General features: G+C 45.8%; 2 pseudogenes; both read left to right on the top strand.

Moving 5' to 3' along the window:
• Positions 1 to 17,198: 17,198 nt before the first annotated feature.
• Positions 17,199 to 18,566, top strand: LOC144820707 (18S ribosomal RNA; annotated as a pseudogene).
• A 1,075-nt stretch (positions 18,567 to 19,641) lies between these two features.
• LOC144820928 (5.8S ribosomal RNA) lies at positions 19,642 to 19,791 on the top strand (annotated as a pseudogene).
• Positions 19,792 to 23,001: the final 3,210 nt, after the last annotated feature.

Below are 23,001 nucleotides of genomic sequence, written 5' to 3'. Positions count from 1 at the left end.
CCCAAAAAAACTGTTCAAACTCATCAAGTCCCAAGCTACCAGTCATCCTAATTTCTCGTCACTGGGTCAAGGGACATTGCCAAACTGTGAATAATTTGCTAATTTCTTCATGGATAAGACTATTAAGATTGAAACTGAATTACGCTCTGCCCTTGATCACCTGTTGATCAGTCCACTGAACACCCTACATCTGCCACCACTGGTGGGGATATAGCGTGGGACACCACTGACCCTGCGCTGCCCTACCTCCACAAAACCACCAATGCTTCCTGGAGTCTGTTCCAAACCTTTGAAGAATGCACTATACGCAAAATCCTGTCGACTTTGAAACCGTCCAATGACTACAATGACCCTCTGCCATCAAACCTTATCCTGTAAGTTAAATCCTCCTTACTAAATATTTGGACTACGATCGTCAAAGCATCACTTCGACAAGGTGCTATTGCGGATTGCCTAAATTCGGGTCAAGTTACCCCGATTCTGAAGAAACCTTCTATTGATCCCTCGGACCTTCATTACTTTCGCCCAATCTCTAACATTCCACCTTGGCCAAGCTCCTGGAGAAATGTGTGCTCGCACAACTCTGTAACCACATCGACCATTTCCAACTCCTGGACCAATGTGAATCTGGATTCCACCCGGGCCATAGTACAGAGTCTGCACTAACGCACAATGTCGATGATGTGCTAAGAATGTTGGACCATAATGAGTCATGCCTATTGATTCTTCTTGACCTTTCGTCAGCATTCAATACTGGCAAACACGATAACCTAATTGACCTCCTGGATCACAGGATGGGGCTGTATGGTCCTGTGTTAAACTGGTTCTCTTCCAAACACTGTCCCATCCTCACAGGTCACTCTGGGGATTCTCTAGGGTACTGCCCTTTCCCCCAAGCACTTTAACCTTTTCATGGAGCCTCTGGCAGAAATTCTAAAATCATTCAGCATTTACTATCACATGTATGTTCATGAGACCAAACTATACCTGAAGATCTCTTCCCCTGAGGACATTCAGTCCCTCAACTCAGTCTTGCTGGAAATACAAAGCTGGCTGACATGTAACCACCTGAAGCTTAATGCTCTAAAAACGGAATTCCTCCTAATCTCACCCCTCAAACAATCTCAGGTCATGGAACAATTGTTGAATCAGCTTACTGATCTTAATTGTAGACCTCACCTCATTGAATCGGCATCCTCTCTGCGTATTATATTAGACAGTAGTCTGAACCTGCAGAAGCACCTTAGTTCCCTCACCAAGGGAGCGAACTTCCAACTCAGCATCCTACGAAGACTCAAACCGTATCTCCCTGCTCATGACCTAAAGGTTGCAGTGCAAGCATTAGTTGTCTAAAAGCTGGATTATGGTAGTGCAACGCTGTGTGGCTTGCCCAGAGTGAAGACGGCCCCTCTTAGGGTTGCCCTCAATTCAACTGCTAGGCTCATAACTGGCGCTAAAAAATACAACCATATTTCTCCGGACTTGCTTGCCCTGAATTGGCTTCCTTATAAAGCTCGGATCCTGTTAAAAGTTGCATGCATAACAAAGTCAACCACTTCAAGACCCCGCTTTACTTCACTCAGAAGCTTGAGCTTTCATGTGGTTCGAGAGCCTCCAGAAGCGCCAGCACCCTTTTGCTCAAACCACAAAAATTCAACAAAAAAAGACCTACAATTGAACCTTCTCAGGTATGGCTCCAAGGATCTGGAACTCCCTCCCCGAAGCCAGGGTGAATCCTTCCACTGCCCTCTTCAAAGAAGAAGTCAAAGGGCTCTAGATGAAGAGATTTCTGCCTCAGTCAGGCTTCTCTATTAGACTCTAAGGCCATAGGCGTTGATTTGTGGCCCAGCTGCCTGGCTCACGAGAATGTAGGACATTACGAGACTGTGAATTTTTCGCTTTGTTGATTCTGTTTGTTTGCTTGTACCCTTCTTGATTCATAAACTGTAACGCACTCTGATACCCTTGGTGGGCATGTTCGCGCTATATAAAACTTTCTGAATAAAATAAATAAATAAAATATAGATTTGGGTGAAAACTGGAGTTTCAGGGCAAACTGGTATTTCTAGAGATGTGGCAGCATTAATGGTAATAGCACATGGAGTATTATTATGGACAAATCATTCAAGACAGATTTGGAATTCTTTTTCAGAGCTTCAGGGGGAAGGACTACATGGCAAGTTAAATTAAGTCAGTATCACCCATTCTCACAAGTTATTCTCCATTCCATGGGGTGAACGACTGTAGAGCAGTGGTTCTTAACCCTTTGAGAACTGTGGACCCCCACTTGATCATTACTGAAACCCAGGGACCCCCACTGAATTATTGTTGTAATACAGGGACCCCAATGAGTAGTTAGTAAAAGCCCTAGACAGGGCAAAGCATTTTCAATGATTTGAACCACAAAACAATGCATACAAAATAAAAGATACAGAAACAACCATTTGTCAAACAAATGTACAAATGATGAAATATTTTATTTAATTCACAAATATATAACAAAAATCTTTGATTGAATTAGGTTTGAGCGTTTCTAAATTCAATTGATCCATTCTATATTCTGTTTGATTCACTTACACTGCACCCATGAATCAATTTGAGGATAATGACTTAGGGCCCGATGTAGGTAGGACTCATTTACCGATTCTTATTTACCTAATTTTACCGATTCGTTAAATAAGAATCGGTAAATGAGAAGGGGGGACATGTAGGAGCATCCAGATGTTCCCTTTACCGAATCGGTAAAATTCTGTATTTACCGATTCGGTAAATACCGACCGGTAATGCCCATTCATTCCTATGGGCTTTGAAGCCCATAGGAATGAATGGGCATTACCGATTCGGTATTTACCGAATCGGTAAATACCGACTGACACAAGGGTGCAGGGGGTGTCACTTTGACACCCTCTGGCACCCCCAAAAGAGGATTGGGTGCCATGTGGCAGGCATACCCTGTCATATGGCACAGGTGTGCATGCACACCGGAATCGGTATTTTACCATCAAATAGATTTGATGGTAAAATACCGATTCTGTACGGATTGTGGGACTCTGAAGAGTCCCACCTACATTTCAAGTTTACCGAATCGGTAAAAATACCGATTCGGTATTTTACAGAATCGGTAAATTTACCGATTCTGTAAAATATGTGGCCCTACATACCATTTCTTCAATACCGGTCGGTAACGGCCGAAAATACCGATTTTCTGCCGTTACCGACCGACCTACATCTGGCCCTTAATTTTTAGCATCCAATTTCAAATTCCTTACAGAATGGTTGAACAATCTCTGTGGTAGACTTTGCTTTTTTTTATTTATACACAGTTTATTCATCTATTTATATTATTTAATTTTCTTAGCAGTTGCGGCCCCCTTGAGTAGGCTTTGCGGAACCCCAGGGGTCCCCGAACCAAGGGTTTAGAAACACTGCGGAAGAGGATTACTTGTAACCTCCTGGTAATATCACATCCCAGAATTACTGATACTCATGGTATTGTTAATAGTGAGTGTGATGTTACCATAGAACAATTGCCATGGTGATCATGGTGGAGGCCTTTGGGAAGAGGTGTGGGCAGCAGCCGGGGTCGGCTGACTTTGGAGCGCAAGTCTCACAGTTCGACTGCCAGCACCATGTGACTCTGGGCAATAGCTCACCTAAAATGCCCAACTGCCACCAGTGCCTTGAGACCATTAGGGGTGAGTAGTTTGCACTGTACAAATATCAGATTTAGATTTGGATTCAGACTTTGTATTGTCAGACCAGTGTTGCTCACCTGTTTGCAAAAGTAACGTTAATACCGTATGTTTGCCTTGCTTGCAGCAACTACCAACATTTGAGAAAGGCAGAACACATCCAGCTATTGGAAGTGATGAAATCTCTCCAAATAAAATGCTGCAAAATTGATGAATTGCTGTTCAGTGAGTCTATAGCTATAATTTTTTTGAGAAAACAATGTTTTGTTTTACAACAGTGCTACTCTGGTTATACTGCATCATTCCCAATACAGCCAGTGAAGTGAATTTCATTGCATTTTTAATTACTCGTACATTACATTTCAGGCTCATATTATCTAAATACTTTATAGTGTTGTTGTAGGATGAGTTATTAATTTACTTCACAATGTTATCACTCTGGGCTCTGCAATGAGATCTGTGCTCACAAATTAAAGCCTAACATAAAAAGTGTGAATATAAAACGAGAAGTTTTATAGTTTAGTTGGAGAGAGAAGTGTAACTGGGCTTTTCAATGTAACTATGACAAATTAATTTACAAGTGGGTGTGGTTCCAGGGGACCTCAGGGCATGACTGCTCCACTTTGCACAAATTAGAGGGCAATGGTTTGCCTCCTCTGTACTCACATTTTCCCCTTTACCAGTGCATAAGGGGTAAAAACACAATTACTCTGGAAATGAACTATATATTTGCAGATGGGTAACAATGAATTACTGGAATGTTTTTCACCAAGGGGCTCGGAGTGAAATCAAACAGACAATGCTTGAGTTGTCTATGATGTCACTTAGATCCCCAAGGTGAAAAACGTCCCTGTAATTCACTTTTTACCCGTCTATAATTTTATATATGGCCTTAAAAATCATCTTCCCTTGCTTTAAACTGCTACACAGTGGGAGAAGAGTAGTTGGGGATCCACGCATGCAATTTGCTCTGCTATTTATTCTTTATTTTTTAAGATCCTGTCCTGCAATCCTTGATCAGCCTCTACCACCTACCCTGCCTTTCTTCCTTCTTATGCAACTGTGCTTCCTGCTTTCAGTTAAAGCAGCCAATCACCGCTGCATAGACAGGCTTTCAGAGGACTCTGTCAGCCTGGCCAGGAAGACTTTTATGACATCATAACAGTGGATAACCAGTATTGTTAAAAGCTGTTGCTCTGTTATTGCAATGAGTTATGACATTCGGAAAGGGCAATAAACAATAGATGCTCTCTGTGAATGCCATGCATAACAAAAATGTTTTTTATTTTTCATTGCTGGGCGGTTGTTCCACATTGAAAATGGAAGTGTTTTTGTTCTTGGCTACTGTTGAGAAAGGAAGACATCAATGCCTCTGAATTAAGATATTCTCATACACTGCATTGTATTGCCTAGACTTGGCCTAGAGAACATTAAAACTGGACCAGGACAGAATTCAAATTAGGGATCCTTTACTGTGCCTACATGGGTAGTGCAAAATGACCCATGCTAACGTCACTGGTGATGTTTGGAACTTTAAATAAATTAAAAAAAATGTCACTCCCTTCACGTGACTCAATGTTCATATTCGCAAGCTGACCTGGAAGTCTGCATTAGTGCTAATTTAAAGCTTGAATCCCAGTCAGGGCTCCTGAGGATGGATACGTTCTCTCAAATCTCCCCCTCTGTTACTCAGTGTGCATGGATTAAAAGAATAGGTAGTACTCAGGAAAGCCCAGGGAGAGGACCCAGGGGACCTGGTTTCGATGTGCCATGTATTGGAATTCGCAGGTCTGGGTACGCCTCCCCTGCTTGCCTGCAATTAGAAGCTCTGACCAGGCCCTGGGTCAGAGTCATAGCAGGCATGAGGTGGCAGCCCTGGGCTCTGTCCCATGACCCGTTGTGTCACTTGGAGCCTGGTATGGGAACTTGCTGGCCCAGGTAGACCGCCCCTGCTTGCCTGGGATAAAAAGATCTGATCGTGCCCCATGTGGCCTGGGGTGGAAGCCCCGAGATTTTGGCTCTCTTTCCCAGCCCAGAATGTCAAAAAGTGCCCAGGAGAGGATCCAGCAGGCCCAGGGAGGTCTTCCATGCTTGTCTAGGTTCAAAAGCAGTGACCGGGCCTTGGGACAAAAAAAAAACATCCTAGTCTCCTTGCACGCTGTGTCTCAGAGTGCTGCCGAAGGGGGACCCGCAGGCCTGGGAGGCCTCATCTTTTTGTCTGTGTTCAGAAGCTCTAACCAGGCCCTGGATCAGAGCTCCAGCTGCCTCTGGGTTGGAAGCCTCTAACACTGGGATCCCTTTTTAAGTCTGCTATGTCGCAATGCGCCTGGCTTGGGGCCCCACAGGCCACGGGAGGCTGCCACTGCTTGCCCAATACAGGAATCACTGACTGGGCCTTGGGTCGGAGCTCCTGCGGCCCTTGGTTGGATACCCCTGGAACTGGGTTCCCTTTTCCAGCTTGCATCTCGCTAAGTGCTCTTGATGGGGTTCAGCAGGCCTGGAGAGGCTCCCCCTGTTTGTCTGGGTTCAGAAGCCCTAACCGGGCCCTGGGTAGGAAGCCTCAGGCCCTCGGCTCCCTTCTCCATTCTGCTGTGTCATAAAGGGCCAGAGACGGGGTCCTGCAAGCCAAGGAAGTCCTCCTGTGCATGCCCTGGAAAAGAAGCGCTGACTGGGCCCTGGGTCAGAGTTCCAGTGGACCCTGGGCGGGAAACCCCTGGTCCTGGGTGCCCTTTTCCAACTCGCTTGTGGCAAAGTTCCTGGGACGGGGTCTCACTAGCACTGGGAGGTATCCACTGGTTGTATAGGTTAAGAAGCTCTGACCGGGCACAGGGTCAGAGTTCCGGCAGGCCCTAGCTGTGCTTCATTTTCCATGCCACCACGTCACAAAGTGCCATCAACTGGGTCCTGCAGGCTCGGGGAGTCCTCCCTCACTTGTATTCATCCATAAACTCTGATCAGGCCCGGTTCCGAGGCCCAGTGTGCACTGGGTTTGATGCACCCCACACTGGGCTCCCTTCTCTGGCCCGCTGTGTCGCAAAGTACCCCGAGCAGGGTCCTAGAGTGCTGAGGGGTCTTCCCTGCTTTCCTTGGACAAACGGTGCTTACCGGGCCCCAGGTCAGAGCTCTGGCACGCCCTGGGTAGGAATCTGCCATCCCTGGGCTCCCTTCTTCAGCCTGCTGTGTTGCAAAGTGCCCAGGGTGGGGTACTGCAGGCCTCCTCTGCGTGTCTGGGTTCAGAAGCACTTGCAGGGCCCTGGGTCAGAGACCTTGCTGGACCTGTGGTGAAAGCCCCAGTCCCTGGGCTCCCTTCTCTTGCTCTCTGTGTCTCAAAGTGCCCTGGACGGGGCCCTGCAGTCCAGGGAAGGCCTCTCCTTCTTCTCCATGGCGAAGTCCAGGGTAGGCCTCTCCTGCTTGCCCATGATAAGAAACGCTCACCGATCCCAGGGTCAGAGTTTCGATGGGCCCAGGGGTTGGTACTCCCTGGCTCTGAGTTCCCTTCCTCATCCCACAGCGTCACAAAGTGCCAGGGACAGGATCCTGCCAGCCTGGGGAGGTCTCCCCTGCTTGTCTGGGTTCAAAAGCTTAGACCAGGTCCCGGAGAGACATGGGGTAAAAGACCCCGATCCTGGAATCCTCGTACACTGTGTCTCAGAGTGGTGCTGAAGGGGATCGGCAGGCCTGGGAGGCCTCTTCTGCTTGCCCAGGTTTAGGAGCTCCAACCGGGCCCCGGGTCGGAGATCGGGGGCCCTGGGATGGAAGCATCTGGCCCTGGATTCTGGTGTGTCACTGAGCACATGGCTCTGGGTCCCACATGCTGAGGGAGGGCTCCGCGGCTTGATGACCAGGTCCTGGGTCAGAGCTCCTACAGGCCCTGGGTTGGAAACCCCGAACTGGGCTCCCTTTTCTAGACTGCCTTGTCACAAAGTACTCAGGATGGGATTCTGCAGGCCTAAGAATGCTGCCCCTGCTTGTATGGGTTCAGAAGATTTGGCCGAGGCCTAGGTTAGAGCTCCTGTGGGCCCTGGGATGGATGCCCCAGGCCCTGGGCTCCCTTCTCTGGCTCTCCATGTTGTAAAGCACCCTGGACAGGGTCCTGTAGGCCTGGGGAGGCCTTACCCGCATGCCCATGATAGGAAGCCCTGACCGAGCCCCAAGTCAGAGCTCTGGCGGTCCCTTGTTTTGAAGCTACCTGCCCTGGGCTCCCTTTTCCGGCCATTGGCTCCCTTTTCTGGCCCTGGGCTCCCTTTTCTGGCCTGATTTGTCGCATAGTGCCCAAATGGTGTTCTGAAGGCCCAGGCAGGTCTAACCTGCTTGACTAGGTTCAGAAGCTGTCATTGGGCTCTGTGTCAGAGCTCCATTCGGCCCCCTAATAGCCCCTTGCCTGATTTCAAACTCCTACTCCGAGAACCCAGGTCTTAGAGTCCCTGAACCCTCCAGCAGTGAGCAGAATAATTTTTCAGAAGTTGCAGTGCAACCAGATGGCTATCCTTCAAGTCCAGGCATCTGGTTGTGTGCCATGCATTCTTCCAGGGTTCCCAGATGCCGGGGTTGCCCTGGAAGTCACCTGAAGGCGTATTATGACTTTCAGTTCCAGCCAGGGCTCCAGCAGGTTGGATGAGTTTTCTCAGGTGGCCCATTCAGTCGCCCCCTTGTGCACGGATTACAAGAATGGGTGTAGACTTGCTTCAGGTTAGTAGGGGCAGTGTACTTGGGCCCCCGTGTGGCCTGGTAATTCTCATCCCGGTGCTGCCTGGGTCTGTGGCTGCCTTCCAACCCAGTCCAATGGACATTTCCTCCAAGCCTTGTGCCTCGGAGGGCAGGCAGACATAGGAAGCTGTCATCCCTGTGCAGGGCGGTCTGCTTAGCGTAGTTTAGCCAGCACTGTACTGTGATTGTGATTGCGAGACTGATCTGGAAGTCCTGATGAAGGCTCAGTTGACTTTCCAAGCCCAGCCAGGGGTCCATAAGGTTGGATGTGTTTGCTACAATGGGCCCTTGGTGTGCATGAAAGAAAGGAAGGTGGCCTTTTTCTGGATTATTAGGTACAAGGTATAAGGACACCCATTGTCCTCTAGTCATTCTCCTCTGGTGCTGCGAGGGTCAGGACTGGTACACCCTGGGTCAAAGGGGCCTCAGTATGTGGCTACCTTCAAGCCCTGATGGCACTTTCCTATGAGCCTTGCTTTCCATAGATCAGTCAGGGATGCAAAGCTGATATATCACATGCAGGGTGGCATGCTTTGGACTTATTTATTTGGCATTATTGGTCCACTTTGGTATGGACAGTTTTGACAGCCTTGAATATTCCTAATGCTAATACATGCCGAAGAGTGCTGACCTCCCGGGATATAGGTATTTATCAGGCCAAGACCAACCTGGGCTCACCTGGCTGTTTTGGTGACTCTAGATAACCTTGGGCTCATCGCACATCCCGATGAAATTGATGATACATCAGATGTCTGCCCTATCAACTTTTGATGGTACTGTCTGTGCCTACTATTGTGACCAGAGGTAATGGGCAATCAGGGTTCAATTCCATAGAAAGATCCTGAGAAATGGCAGCAGCAAGCCTACAAATTAAATACTGTGGACTCTGTAATGTAGCGACAAAAATAAAAATACTAAACTCCTTTGAGCCCTGCAATTGGAATGAGTACACTTTAAGTCCTAAGGATGCATTGGAGGGCAAGTCTGGTGCCAGCAGTCATGGTAATTCCAACTCCAATAGCATATATTTCAAGTCAAGTCAAAAACAGCTGTATTCAATTTTGATTTAAAACTCATAACAGTACAACAATAAAACAATAAATATGCATTAACATCATTAGTTCATTATATGTATAAAATCAATTAAGATAGATAATACATTGTAAAGGGAGAGTCACAGTTGATACCAAGAACTTGTTGGTAAATTACTTCATTGTAATCCTGGATTTGATTATGGATTTTAAGAAGGATGACACAAGGTACATAATCAGTTCATCTTCCAACATTTGCAGTTTCATTAGCTCAGTCCTACATTGCCTCAATCCCCAGTCTTTTAGGATTGGTATTAAAAATCTTTTCCTTGGCAAAGTGTAGAACTTGCAAACTAATATACAATGTAAACTCGACTGTTGTGAGACATTATCACACGGGCATAAAATCAAGTTTTTGGACCAGCAGTTTAAGTCCGGGAACGTAATCATTCTATAAAAGGTGCCCCCCTGGAATCTTGTCAACAGTATGCGAGAGTAACAACTTTGCACCTATGACAGGTATGGCTGGATACCCTGCCCCTGGAGAATCAAATGATTCTTCATGACTGATATTTTGGTTTTCTCCACCGTCCAACGCTTACTTTCTAAGTAGTGCAGACAGATGTTTTTCAAAGTCTTCCTAGAAGCAGTTGCCAGACTTTCAGGGGAGTCAAAGTATTCTGTGTGCCCAATATCAGTGAAGAATTTTTTACGTACCCAAGCCAGGGAATCCTCAAGGCCCCCCTAGACTAAGACAATCCAAAATTACGTCCCTGTTCAGGCCTGTCTCATCGGTTGACCACACTTTATGCCACAGTAAAATCGGGTCAACCTTGATGAGATCTGAGATATAATGTATGCCCAGTTCTTGATGGCACACAAACGTGGACGTGGGCTGAGGGACAGCTAATAAATAACAGAGGATTTATTTTCGCAAAGCTGGATACTATGAGCTTCGCTTATCCCCCATATCCCTGCACCATACATTGCTGTGGACACACATTTGGTTTTAAAAATATCCACTAGTGCTGGGACTGCGCGACCCCCTAATTTATTAGCAAAATTTCTAACAGCACCAATAGCTCTTGAACGGGCCAGTTTTCTTGCCTGCACGGCCGAAGACCAAGTCCCCTTTTTATTAAAATTGATGCCCAAATAAGAGAATGCCTCTGCCATAGCTATCTTTGAATCTAAAAGAAAGATCTTGCATTTTAAGGCCATCTTTGTAGTACAGCACATGGTGAAGGTCTTACCTATATTTATCTTTAGGCCTCTATCGCTCATGTACTGTGAAAATTTAATCAATGATTTTTGAAGGCCAACTTGTGCCCGGGCCATGATTACTGCATCTTCTGCATATAATAACTGTTTATGTATAAATTGAATAGGAAGGGTGCAAGTATGCACTCCTGCCTCACTCCCTTTTTTATGTTGAATTTAGAAGTGCATTTACCCTTATTTCCAGACCACACTCTTGCCCCAGCTCCCCGATATAATTCCTTTATAAAATCCAGCAGTTTTGGGTCAACTCCCATTTGCAATAATAGTGACCATAATTTCTCGTGATTCAAACAATCGAAGGCCGAGCTTAAGTCTACGAAGCACAGAAATAAATTTTCTTTTTTAACCATTACGTCCTTCGATATTATAAGCGCCAGGTTCAGACCTTGCTCCGTCATGCCAAGCCCAGCCCTGAACCCGTATTGAAACTCTGAGAAGATGCCTTTGTCTTCTACCCATGTTTGCAGTCTATTAAGTATCACCCTCCCGGCAACCTTCATGAGTGAATCCAACAAAGAAATTGGCCTATAGCATTTTGGATCACTACGGTCGCCTTTTTTAAAAATAGGGATTACGATGGCCTCTTGCCACGTATGGAAAACCCCATATTTATTTCAGCTGTTTAGGACATTCGTTAAAAGTGGGACCCATAGTTCTATGTTAGATTTGTAAACATCTACTGGCACCCCATCCGGTCCTGGTGCTTTCCCAGCAGCACTAATATTAATAGCCAATTTGACTTCTGTTAATGAGAATTCAACATTTAGAGCAGAGTTCTTCAATCTGTGGGGCGCGCCCCCCAGGGGGGCGCGACACCGTCTTAGGGGGGGCGCGCACTCCACACTAGCATCTTCCCTTTCAGAGTCTTTTTACTGTCCTGAGGCCTGCAAGTCTTCACCCTTTTCAAATGTTTATTTGCGAGCTCCGGTAACTGAGAGCTGGAGGGGGGAGGGAGGAGAAATAGATAAGGCACGACTGTGCTTTAGAGTGAACAGTTAACCTTCCCAGGAGGGGGTTAATTGGTAGAGCTGGGCTGCTTCAGCTACAGTGGGAGGAAGGGTCTCTGCTAAAAACGAAAGCAACTGAACAGACAGTCCTTTTCCTTTGCATTCAATTTCAAAGCAGAGGAGACTCCTTGCCTCCCACTGCAGGTGAAAGGACGGGCTTTCCTTGCTTTCAGTTTTAGCAAAGGAGACATCCTGCCTCCCAAAGCAGCTGAAGCATTTCAGCTCTACCAGTTTAACCCTGTCCTGGGAGGAAGCTGTTAGCAGAAAGGAGACAAAGTTTCTTTTAAATTTACACAGGCAGGCACTGCAATGCCCACAGGGCTTCAAGTTACCAAAAGAAAAATGCCAGCCAGCCATGTGTTTTTAAACAGCCTGCAAATTGCTTGTCTTGACACCAAATTTACTTATAAATTAATAAGTATGTATACATTTGTAATAGGACTTTTCTGTCTTTGTTCCATTTTATTATCAGTCATGGACCATTCAGGCAGGCCTAGAACACAATTAAAAGTGCTACTATTTATATGTGCTGATCAAATTATGCACAGAAAAGTGCTGACAATGCAGCTTTAGGTGACTATTTTGATGGCCCAGTTGGTACAAAAATAAACAATGAGCTGGCAACCCTAACCATAAAACTGGAGGTTTGTTGCAAGATCAGCACATTTATTTCCTCCACCCTGATCCCTGGTTAATACCATAAAAGCAATAGTTTAACATATCTGAAACCCTGCGCTGCCGTCAATAACCTGCTGTGTTAGTTAAAGTGTCTGGGAATGCACCCTGCATTGAGACAACTCACTCCTCATTCTCGCCCTTCACTTTCATGCTCACAATGCACTCAGTGATCACAATGCACTCACACTGATCACCATGCACTCACACCATTCACCCTCTCACCCTGCACTCACAGCGATCACAATGCACTCACACTGATCACCATGTACTCACACATTCACCCTGCACTCACAGCGATCACAATGCACTCACACTGATCACCATGCACTCACACTGATCACCATGCACTCACACCATTCACCCTGCACTCACAGCAATCACAATGCACTCACACTGATTACAAAGCACTCACACTGATTACCATGCACTCACACTGATCACCATGCACTCACACTGATCACAATGCACTCACACTGATCACAATGCACTCACACTGATCACCGTGCACTCACAGTGATCACCATGCACTCACACCATTCACCCTGCACTCACAGCGATCACCCGGCACTCACACCATTCAGCATGCACTCACTCTGATCACCATGCACTCACTCTGATCACCATGCACTCACTCTGATCACCATGCACTCACTCTGAGCACCATGCACTCACTCTGATCACCGTGCACTCACTCTGATCACCTTGCACTCACTCTGATCACCATGCACTCACTCTGATCACCATGCACTCACACAGTGCAGAGGTTTAATGTGCCTGCTACAGATCAAAGAACTGAGTGTGGGTAAACTATGAGTAGCACTATAAAAAAATGAAATGTTTGCCAGAAAGGTGCTATAGAGAGAATGGGTGCATTGTTGGTGAGTGGTAGTGAGGAAATTCATGGAAAAGGAGGAAATGGGAGAGAAGGACATATTTACATGCACTGCAATCCAGCCTTTCAGGGGCTCCCTTGATAGAGGCAGCTCTGTTTTTGCCCTGATGGCCTGGAATAATTCCTAAACAGATTCTTGTAAATACTGTTTTGTTTAAATTCTTTTTAATGTGATTGATGTGAGAGTCTATTATTATTTGCAGAGAAATGTTTTAGTTTCATGCAATTTTAGATCAAAACGTGTCCACACATTTATGTTGGTGGTGTTATTACTAATCTAGGTCATGTGTAAAACAAAGCATCCTAGTAAAAGAATTTGCGCACATTTTATCTTGGAAAATTGTGTTTTGAGCTGTGTAATGAGCCTATGTCATTTCACCACACCCATTCACAAACCTGCAGTTTACTAAACACTCTTATTGTGTTAAACATTATTTGCCGAATATGGCCCTGTGATATGCACGTGGCAGTCGCTTATGTAGTGTACCAGATTCCAGAAATTTCTGTCAGGTGGTGGGGGGCCCAACATCTAAAAAAATTCAACTGGTGCGGCTCAACCTACAAAAGTTTGAAGACCTCTGATTCAGAGGGAAGGAATTCTGAGCTATAACAGGTACTCCATCCGTTTGTTCTAAGCTCCCCGCCTCAATTGAGGCGTCTACCTGGTAGAGCTCACTAAAATAGGTTACCTATATATTGTCAGTAATCGCTACTTCCACTGTATTCGATTCCTTCTCTGCAAAGAAGGGGGCATTTACGGCATTCCAGAACCCGGTGTTATCTTTAAGTATGCAGGCTTGATGTAACGCCTGCCAGGCTTCCTGCTTCAAATGTCGTTTGCGATTTTTTACCGCAAGTTGATAGGCAGATCTCGCAGATCTAACTTCTATCTGGTTCCGTGGCTCAATTTTTAGAGATAGCATTAAGTGTGCTTGAGTCTTGCTGCACTCTGAGTTGAACCATTTTTGTTCATTGATCCTATCCTGTCTTTGTGTTTTTGTTAGGAGTTTTTAAATTTCCTCTGTGATTTGGAGGAAAGCCTCACTAACTTTGAGATCTACTATATCTTTCGCGAGGCATATTTCAAATTCCCTCTGCTTATTTTTGATGAGTTTTACAAGGAAGGCTATAGGTTCTACTTTGTTCCACTTTAAGGAGTATCCGTTCTTCTTTGCTATGCTTAATTTGTAATTGTATAAGTTCTCAATTAGATTATTTGCCTTACCCTGGGTCCTTGCAAAGAGGAGAGATAAACTACATGGAAAATGGTCGCTCATTGCTATTTCACATATGTTATAGGTAAGAATGCGGCTGAAATGGCGCTTAGATATTAAGGCAAAATCTATGACAGATTTGCATTCTCTCCCAATAAATGTTGGCTTAAAAGGGACCGGTGGGGAACATAGTTCATTTATGAAGCCCAAATGTAGCTGGAATATTATATCATTAAAATGATTACCCAAAGTTGTATGGGAAAAATGTGCATAAACGTCCTCTCTACTTGTTCCCAGGCCACAAATGTTCAGGTGGCTATGTGGACAGAGAAAGGTATTAAAATCTCCTACCCATATGATGCAACTGTCGCCTGTCTGATTTTCTTCAATGCCCGTTAGAGTTTGGGAAAGGTCCTCTAAAATATTACTGATCTCTGCTTTTGGGATATTATTATAAAAGTTTACCAAGACTATTTTTTGGTTTCTCCCATCCGTCATCTGCAGTATCTGATAATATTCGAACATTGGATCAAATTTTACTATTACACCACTTAAGAGATTTGAAACATAGGTGCAAAGTCCCCCCTTGTTTCTTCCCCTTGCCGTATAGATTGCGGGTGTATGAAAAGTGCGATAACCATTAATATGGATGGCCTCTGTTACCCAGCATTCTTGTAGGCATATGATTGAGAATTCTTGAAGAAAAGATAGACAGTCAGGGTCACCAATCCTCCCAGATAACCCCGCGATGTTCCAGGACATCAGTCTGATACCATCTGGCATTTCTATAGTTTTGTCCATGATCCTATCGATTTTTAGCGAGGGTATATCAACTGGCATAGCTACATTTTCTAGCTCTATTCTTTTATTCTTGTCCCTGGAGACTGTTATCTCATCCCCAATGCTAATGGCTAGGGTACTTGTATCAGTCAGGTGTTTTCCAAATATGTTATCACTATTTTTTATTTCAGTGGTCATTTTACCGGAGTTGTTTAATATAGCAGTGGGTGTAGCCAGTCAGTCCACCAGGTCAAGTCTGCTATATCTATTACTGATTGGAAAGCCCATTACCTGCCCAGAGCCCTCTGTTGCTATTCTGTTTGTATGGTGTCTAGTTCCAGCATACCCCTCCATGCAATTACCCTGTAGGGCATAATTTGGTCTACCAATTTCTAACCTATAGAAGTAGGTAAGATCAAGTGATTGAATCCTTGAGTATGTTGTGTTGTGCCACTCATCACATATATACCAAAGTTTATGATAATGCAGTCACCTTGCATATTTTTCCTACTTCTCCCTATCCAGCTGACTCTTCGTACAAACAGGATCTTACTACAAATGTGTGGGGGTAAGGGTCTATTTACGTTAAGCCAGTGTGTCGTCTTATTTTTCAGTGCAACAAAGGATTCTGAGATACCTTTCCCTAATTCAGGGACTCCTGTCAGAATAACGATGTAGGGGATAGATTCTGGAGGCAAATCTATAGTCGGTAACAAACAAGCCTCTTCATCAGATGTACCAAAACATTTTCCCTGTTTTGGTGTAAGTTTAGTTTTTCCCCCACCCACCGTATGGTCCAAGGCCCTTTTTCCAGGGGGTTTTTCAGCATTCTTTGGACACTGGTCCTCTTCTGTCCTTTTCTGTGATACAGCTGTCATTGGGTCTCCACCAGTTGTTTAAAGTGTTGGAAATGGGGCTGTCCCTTTCCTTGTTTCATTTGGTGTAACTGATTTCTCATGGGTCACTGGTAAAGTTTTTGTGCTAGACTTTTTGTTCAATTTAAGATTCGATAAGGTTAGCTGCTCCAGTTTTTTCAGTCTCTCTTCAATGTTTTTTAATCTTTCCAAAATGGGCCTTGTAGAGGATATTCAAATCTCACCTAGTTTTGCCCAAAAACTTTCGCCGATCAACATAGAAGAGTGAAATAGCTTATTAGTGGGGGTAGGATCTCCTCCAGTCCCATGTGTATTAGAAGAAACTTAAATAGAGGGAATAAGGTCATTTTTATCCACTTAGGAATTTTATGTTGTCTGCCTTTTTTAGTAGCAGCTACCCTCTTCTGTTTGGGTATTGCTCCCGTCGTAATACCCATTGGATTGGTAACACCTCCTTTCTCAGCTAGTGTTTGGGCTCGAGTGGATACTCCATCAGGCACGATTGTTACTAGGTCTCTTATATTTTGCGACTATGTTTTTTTTATTCTTCCGCCCTAATAGTGGTAAGATCTTCAGTTATATCACTAAATAGATCCATTGCGATTGAATCAATAGTTGTGTTGATGTTTACGCGAGACTCTGGGCTATTAGACAAGGCGATATTGCCCAGAGAAGACCGCTTGTTAAATGATGGGTCTAAAGAAAGGCGGCGTTCAGTCAAGTCTATTTCACCAGCTAGAACTGAGGCCGCTCTTATGATGAAATTATCCAAAGTTCCAGTCACTGATCCTCCACTTGTAACAGTCTTCCCTTTTGCTAGATGATTTGCCATACTGGGTGACAAATAGGCGTGATATGAAAAAGGTAGGGATAATAACAATTACACTTACTGATTGCTGGTTTCTTCCGCTAATGTAAGGGGGGTGGCCCAGCCCAGCCTCTCTGGCCTCGAACGGGTTCAACCTTGGCCCGAGCTTAGCCCGGCGCGGCCCGCGCGCGGGGGCTGTCCTCAGTTATGAAGCGCCTCCGTGCGCGGAAATGTCCGTGGCAGCTTCCGCCGCTAGGGAGCCTGGGAGTTGTGGCCCCCTCCGCACTGCGGCCACGAGATGGAAGGCTGTGGTGGAGGGAGGGAGACCAAGGTGACCAACGGCAGGGCAGGAGAAGGTAGGAACTTCGTAATGCCCCCTCAAGTATCCTCAAATGTCCAGAATGACCAAACAGGCATATATTAATGTTGCTGCAGTTAAAAAGCTCACAGTCGGATCTTTGGATTGAGCTGGTGGTCCTCAATAAGGCAAGATGCCTTCTGTTTCAGCCCATGCATCTTGTGCTCCCCTTAATGCTCTTAACTGAGTGTCCTAGTGGGCTGAAGCAATGTCTTTGAAAAAAAATGTGAGTTTAAAAAGCAGGCCGGTTGCCTGTATACTTAAGCTAAGAATAGTGGAATTATACTCTGGTTCTATTTTGTTGTTCTTTTTAACTGGGGTAATGATTAGGAAGAACGGCATTCGTACTGTGCAGCTACAGGTGAAGTTCATGGACCTGCACAAGTCAAACCAAAGCATTTGCCAAGAATGTTTTCATTAATCAAAAATGAAAGTTTCAAAGAGGTTCAAAGATGATCAGATACCGTCACAGAACAACCATAAATGATGCCGACTAGTGATCCAATGTTGCCGAATAGTGATTCCTATAACCTGCTGAGCAGCTTGTGGGAAACCAAAGTCTTGGGGTTCCAAGGGTAGTATGCTTACAAAGCTGAAACTTAAAGGAATTGATGGAAAGGCACCACCAGGTGGCTTTATTTGACTCAACACAGAAACCTTACCCGGCACAGACAGATTGATAGTTTGTTCTCGATTATATGGGTGGTGGTTCATGGCCATTGTTAATTGGTTAGTTGGTGGAGTGATTTGTCTGGTTAATCCCGATAATGAACACACCTCCATACTAACTAGTTATGTGAACCCCCAGTGGTTGGTGTTCAACTTCTTAGACTGACAAGTGATATTCAGACATGTGATATTGAGAAATAACAGGTCTGAGATGCCCATAGATGTCTGGGGCTGCATGCATGCTGTACTAGACAGCTCAGTGTGTGTCTACCCTTTGCCAATAGTTGTGGTCCTGTTGAACCACATTCAAGATAGGGATTGGGGATAGCAATTAGTTGCCATGAACAAGGAATTCCCAGTAAGTGCGGGTCATAAGCTCGCATAGATTAGGTCCCTGCCTTTTGCACACACCACCTGTTACTATTATCGTTTAGATGGTTAATTGAGGTCCTTGCATTGGCCCTGCAGGGGTTGGCAATTACTCTGGTGCTGAGAAGATGATCAAACTTGACTATCTAGAGGAAGTAAAACTTATAGTAAGATTTCCGTAGGTGAACCTGCGGAAGAATGATTAATGGTGGAGCAGCCAGAGTGACTGTCAGTGACAGGCTGAACCCTCAGGCATCTCCCAGACAAAACACAAGGCACAGGGCCCAGCCTGTCCTATGTCTGGCCTAGCTGTTGGGGGGTCCATGGTTGCTGGGTGCTTGGGTGAGTACCGGGTATCGGGCAGTGTCTACCACCTCAGAGGACCCAATTGGCATGTGAGGGACCGGGGTGGCTGATGTCGCTGACCCTCTGATATGTTAGACAGCCTCCCAAGAGGAAACCCGTGCTCACCCAGCACACACCTGGCGGGTAACTAAATTGCAGTGCCTCCAAGGCCTGGGCCTCTCCTGAAGGACCTGCTACCTGGGCCCCCTAAACACCAATGCCAGTCTACCTGGGTTTCAAGCAACTGAGGTGTATTTTGTCTTTGGTGAGAGGGCAGCCTGCCTCTGAAGGAGGCAGGACAGTGAGAGAACCCCGGCTCCTCTTGGTGATGATGCCATGCTCCCTAGAAGTCAGGGCAAATTGCTCTGAGGGGTGGGAGGTGATGCTACCCCAGCCACTTGAGCTTCCCAGTGTGTACCAGAAGCAGGTAAGTTACTATTATGGTGTGGGGAACCTGGCTCTTCCCCATCAAGGAGGAACCCCAACCCACTGGCATGGCTTAGAGTTACTGCCTTAGGTGGGGACCCTCGATGTGCAGGGATTGAGCCCTGACTTCCAACGGCCCTGGTGAGTGTTAGGTAGCTGATGTGCAGGTGGGGCAACCCTCCCTTATTGTCAGATACTTGATGAACTGGTTCCATGTGGCCAGACTGGGATTTAAAGACTCTTTTGGAACTGTCAGAGAGGGCTGGTGGTGGAACTTTATGCATCTGCTACAGTGGGAGCCTCTCGCTTGCCTGCCTACTTGGGCGGTGGAGTGGGACTCCTGGGCCAAGCACCTGGTGACACGTTTGAAATAATGGAGGCTGCCTTCCATAGGTAAAGCTTTATGGCAGGTGGGACTGTCTAACTGCATGAACAGTTGATGGTTGGTACTTACTTCCACCTGCCTCTCCTCCACCTGCATGGGGGCAAACTTTGCAAAAGTTGTCTGTGACTGTTGAGAGTGGATATCTTGGTTCAAGCATTGATAAAGAATGCAGCTAGCTGTGACAATTATTGTGAATTGCATGACACATTGAGCATCAACACTTTGAACACTCCTTACTGCCCTTGGTTCCTCCTGGGTCTAAATCTCTCTGACACCAACTTGTATGCTGCTGTGACCTTACTGTATGAAGGGGGGGGGTTCCTTCTGGCACCTATGGAATTGGTCAGGCTCCCCATGTTTTGTCATCTGACTATGACCTCAGATCAGACATGACAACGACCTGAATGTAAGCATATTACCAAGCGAAAGGGAAAGAAACTAAGCAAGACTCCCTCAGTGAGAAGAAGAAAAAGCCCAGCAGAGAATCCCCACCCAATGGCTGGTGCAGGAAATGTGGCTTACAAAAGGCCAACAGCCTGGTGCCATTCAGAGGCCCAAGTCCTTTTGATTGAAGCTAACCCCGTGAATGATGTTAGGCACGTAATGGCCCCTGGCATGATGGTATCAGGACTTCTTGGAGTCGAGTTGCTTGGGAATGCAGGCCAAAGTAGGTGGGAAACTCCATCTAATGATAAATACAGGTGCAAGACCAATAGTCAAAAGTACTGTAAGGGAAAGTTGAAAAGAACTTTTAAGCAAGAGTTCAAGAGGGTATAATGCATTCAAGAGGCAAACGGGTAGTGTCCTTGCAGTCCACCCTCAGGATTCAACATGGTGGGAAGGTTGGTCACCCAGGGGCAGATCCCTTCAATAGGACCATCGCCTGGGTGCTCACAACCCCCACAGGGTGCATTTCCTCTGCAGTGGTGCGCTGCAACTGGGTCTAGGTCAGTTGGGAAGGCTTTGGGGGGCAGGTGTTTCTTTGCTCTTGTGGAGAGTGTTACAGACCCCTGGCAGCAGCTGTGCTGTGTCCATTGGACTGAGTGAAATTGACTGTCTCTGTGCCCACCTCCACCAACCATCCTGGTTCCTCTTGGAGTGTGCTGGGGCAGGGAAGGAGAACAGGGCTCCCTCCTCCAGGTGTGACTGTTGACTTAGGCAGACTATGCTCAGCGAGCCCTGACTGAGTTGCGCTGCCGGGTGAGGAGACGTGGAGCAGAGCATTGAATGCGAGTGACTAGTGGGCCACTTTTTGAAACAGAGCTGGTGCTGGGGGATGAACTGAATGCTGGTATAAGGCGCATGATGTCAACACTCATCAGACTCCAGAAAAGGTGTTGGCTCATATAGACAGCAGGACAGTGGCCTTGAAAATTGGAATAAGCTAAAGAGTGTATGTTAACTCACCTGTTGACTCAACTTGCCCTGAAAATGGATGGCGCTGGAGCATTGAGCCCATTCCCAGCTGTCACCAGCATTGAGAGTCATGGGGGCTAAGATGCGATGATTAGGAGGGGTCCTGCAGTGTGATGGATGCCCAGGGAGGGGCCCGGGTGTAGATTTTGGTGGTAGTAGGAAATATTCAAACAAGAACTTTGAATGCTGAAATGGCGAAGGGTTCCATGTGAGCAGCTCTTATAAATGGTTCAGTTAGTCCCAAGAGAGGGTTGAGCACCATTCAGAAGCTACATGAGATGGCTTCTGCTGCCCTTGGCCAACTGAAAGGGAGTCTGGTTAAGATCCCCAAACCCGGAGGTTTGGAGACAGGCACCTTTGTGGTGTCCAGTGCAATAATGCAAATGAGCCTGGAGAAGCTAGCCATGGGAAATAGTTTTATTTTCTTTGTGTAGTGCAGGACACTCTGGAATGGGTTCTCACTGAGATAGGAGCCAAACCTTCAGGAAAACTCAAGGTTCTGATGGCATTCAGTGAGTTCTCGTTTGTCCTTGAAAATCCAGGGGATATAGTGTTAATCTTGCTCCTTACCCATATCAGAAACAGCTTATCAAGGTGAACAGCCTCTGGCAAGTTTGAACAATGTGGGTAAGGGAAGTCAGCATGTAAAATCTGTAACTTTGGTTTCGCATATGTGGATGAGGTGTTGCCCTCCGGGGTGGTTCTGACTCTGGACAAGAGTTGGGCCCTTCCTGTGGTTCAGTCCATCTGTGGTGGTTGCCTCTCCCTATCCCAATCTCTGGGTCATGGGCAGTGTCTTGCCTAAGCTGGCACCTAGCAGCTCTCTTTTTGAACTGGTGCTGACCAGAGGAATCTGACTATTTAATTAAAACAAAGCTGCAGAAAGGCCTGAGATGGGTGTTGACATGATGTGATTTCCACTCAGTACTCCGAATGTCTCAGTGAAGAAATTCAATGGCATGCGGATATACCACAGGAGTAACTATAATTTTCTTAACCTCTTCTCAATCATAGTGACAGTTACCTCCAAGTGGTCCGAAGGTAACTATCTATTTGTCAGTATACTTATTGAGGAAAAATCTATATATATAAGCCAAACAAGGCTCTATCATAGCCATGAGTATGATATCAAGAAATGATGAAGCGAAAATAGGTGCCAGACAGGATACACTATATATAAGCATCTGTCACCAAGAGGCCAACTTTCTACCATACCATTTAGGACTGTCCACTAATAAGACCCATAAGGGAAAAGACGACCAAACATATGCAGGATGCAATAGGGAAAAAAGATAACCCTTACACCACCACTGGGGGCTCCTCAACATCTGGGAGGCGACTGACCTTACGGAAATGGAACAGCAACTGGCCACACTGGGATATATGAAGTGGGGAGTGGCAGAGGGGCCATCACAGGGATTTGGGCACGTGACCTAGATAAATATATGAATGTAGAAAAAGAGGTGTTTAAATCTAGAGGGTGTCCCAAGAAGTGGGATAAAAAGTGAAGCAATTGGAGCGCATACCGAGGAGACTTGTGTGCCTCCCTGACTAAAGAAATGGAAATGTTAAGGCATAGTGCATATTCTCTTGACATGAATGACTGAATACCTATATCATGTCCTGTATTTATGTACCTGACGTAACAAGGCTGCAATGTATGACCACCAATGTGTGGGAACGAATCACAGAACTAACTTAGGACAAAATCCTAAACTTACTACCATTTTGGTATTCACAGAAGGCACTTACTCATTTTGGTATTCACAGAAGGCACTTACTCATTTCGGTATTCACAGAAGGTAGGCGTCCTAACTTTAGGACTCCTAAATACCTTCTGTGAATACCGAAAGTCTTAAAGTTAGGATTTTTCTCAGATTAGGAGTAATAAAGTTAGGACTCCTAACTTTAGGACTCCTAAATGCCTTCCGTGAATACCGAAAGTCTTAAAGTTAGGATTTATCTCAGTTTAGGAGTAATAAAGTTAGGACTCCTAACTTTAGGACTCCTAAACTGAGAAAAATACAAACTTTACGACTTTCGGTATTCACAGAAGGCATTTAGGAGT

This window comes from Lissotriton helveticus, chromosome 2_1, assembly GCF_964261635.1.
Source record: "Lissotriton helveticus chromosome 2_1, aLisHel1.1, whole genome shotgun sequence".
Lineage (NCBI taxonomy): Eukaryota > Metazoa > Chordata > Amphibia > Caudata > Salamandridae > Lissotriton > Lissotriton helveticus.
Note: the sequence above shows the minus strand (reverse complement) of the source record. Positions and strands in the feature narration are given on the sequence as shown.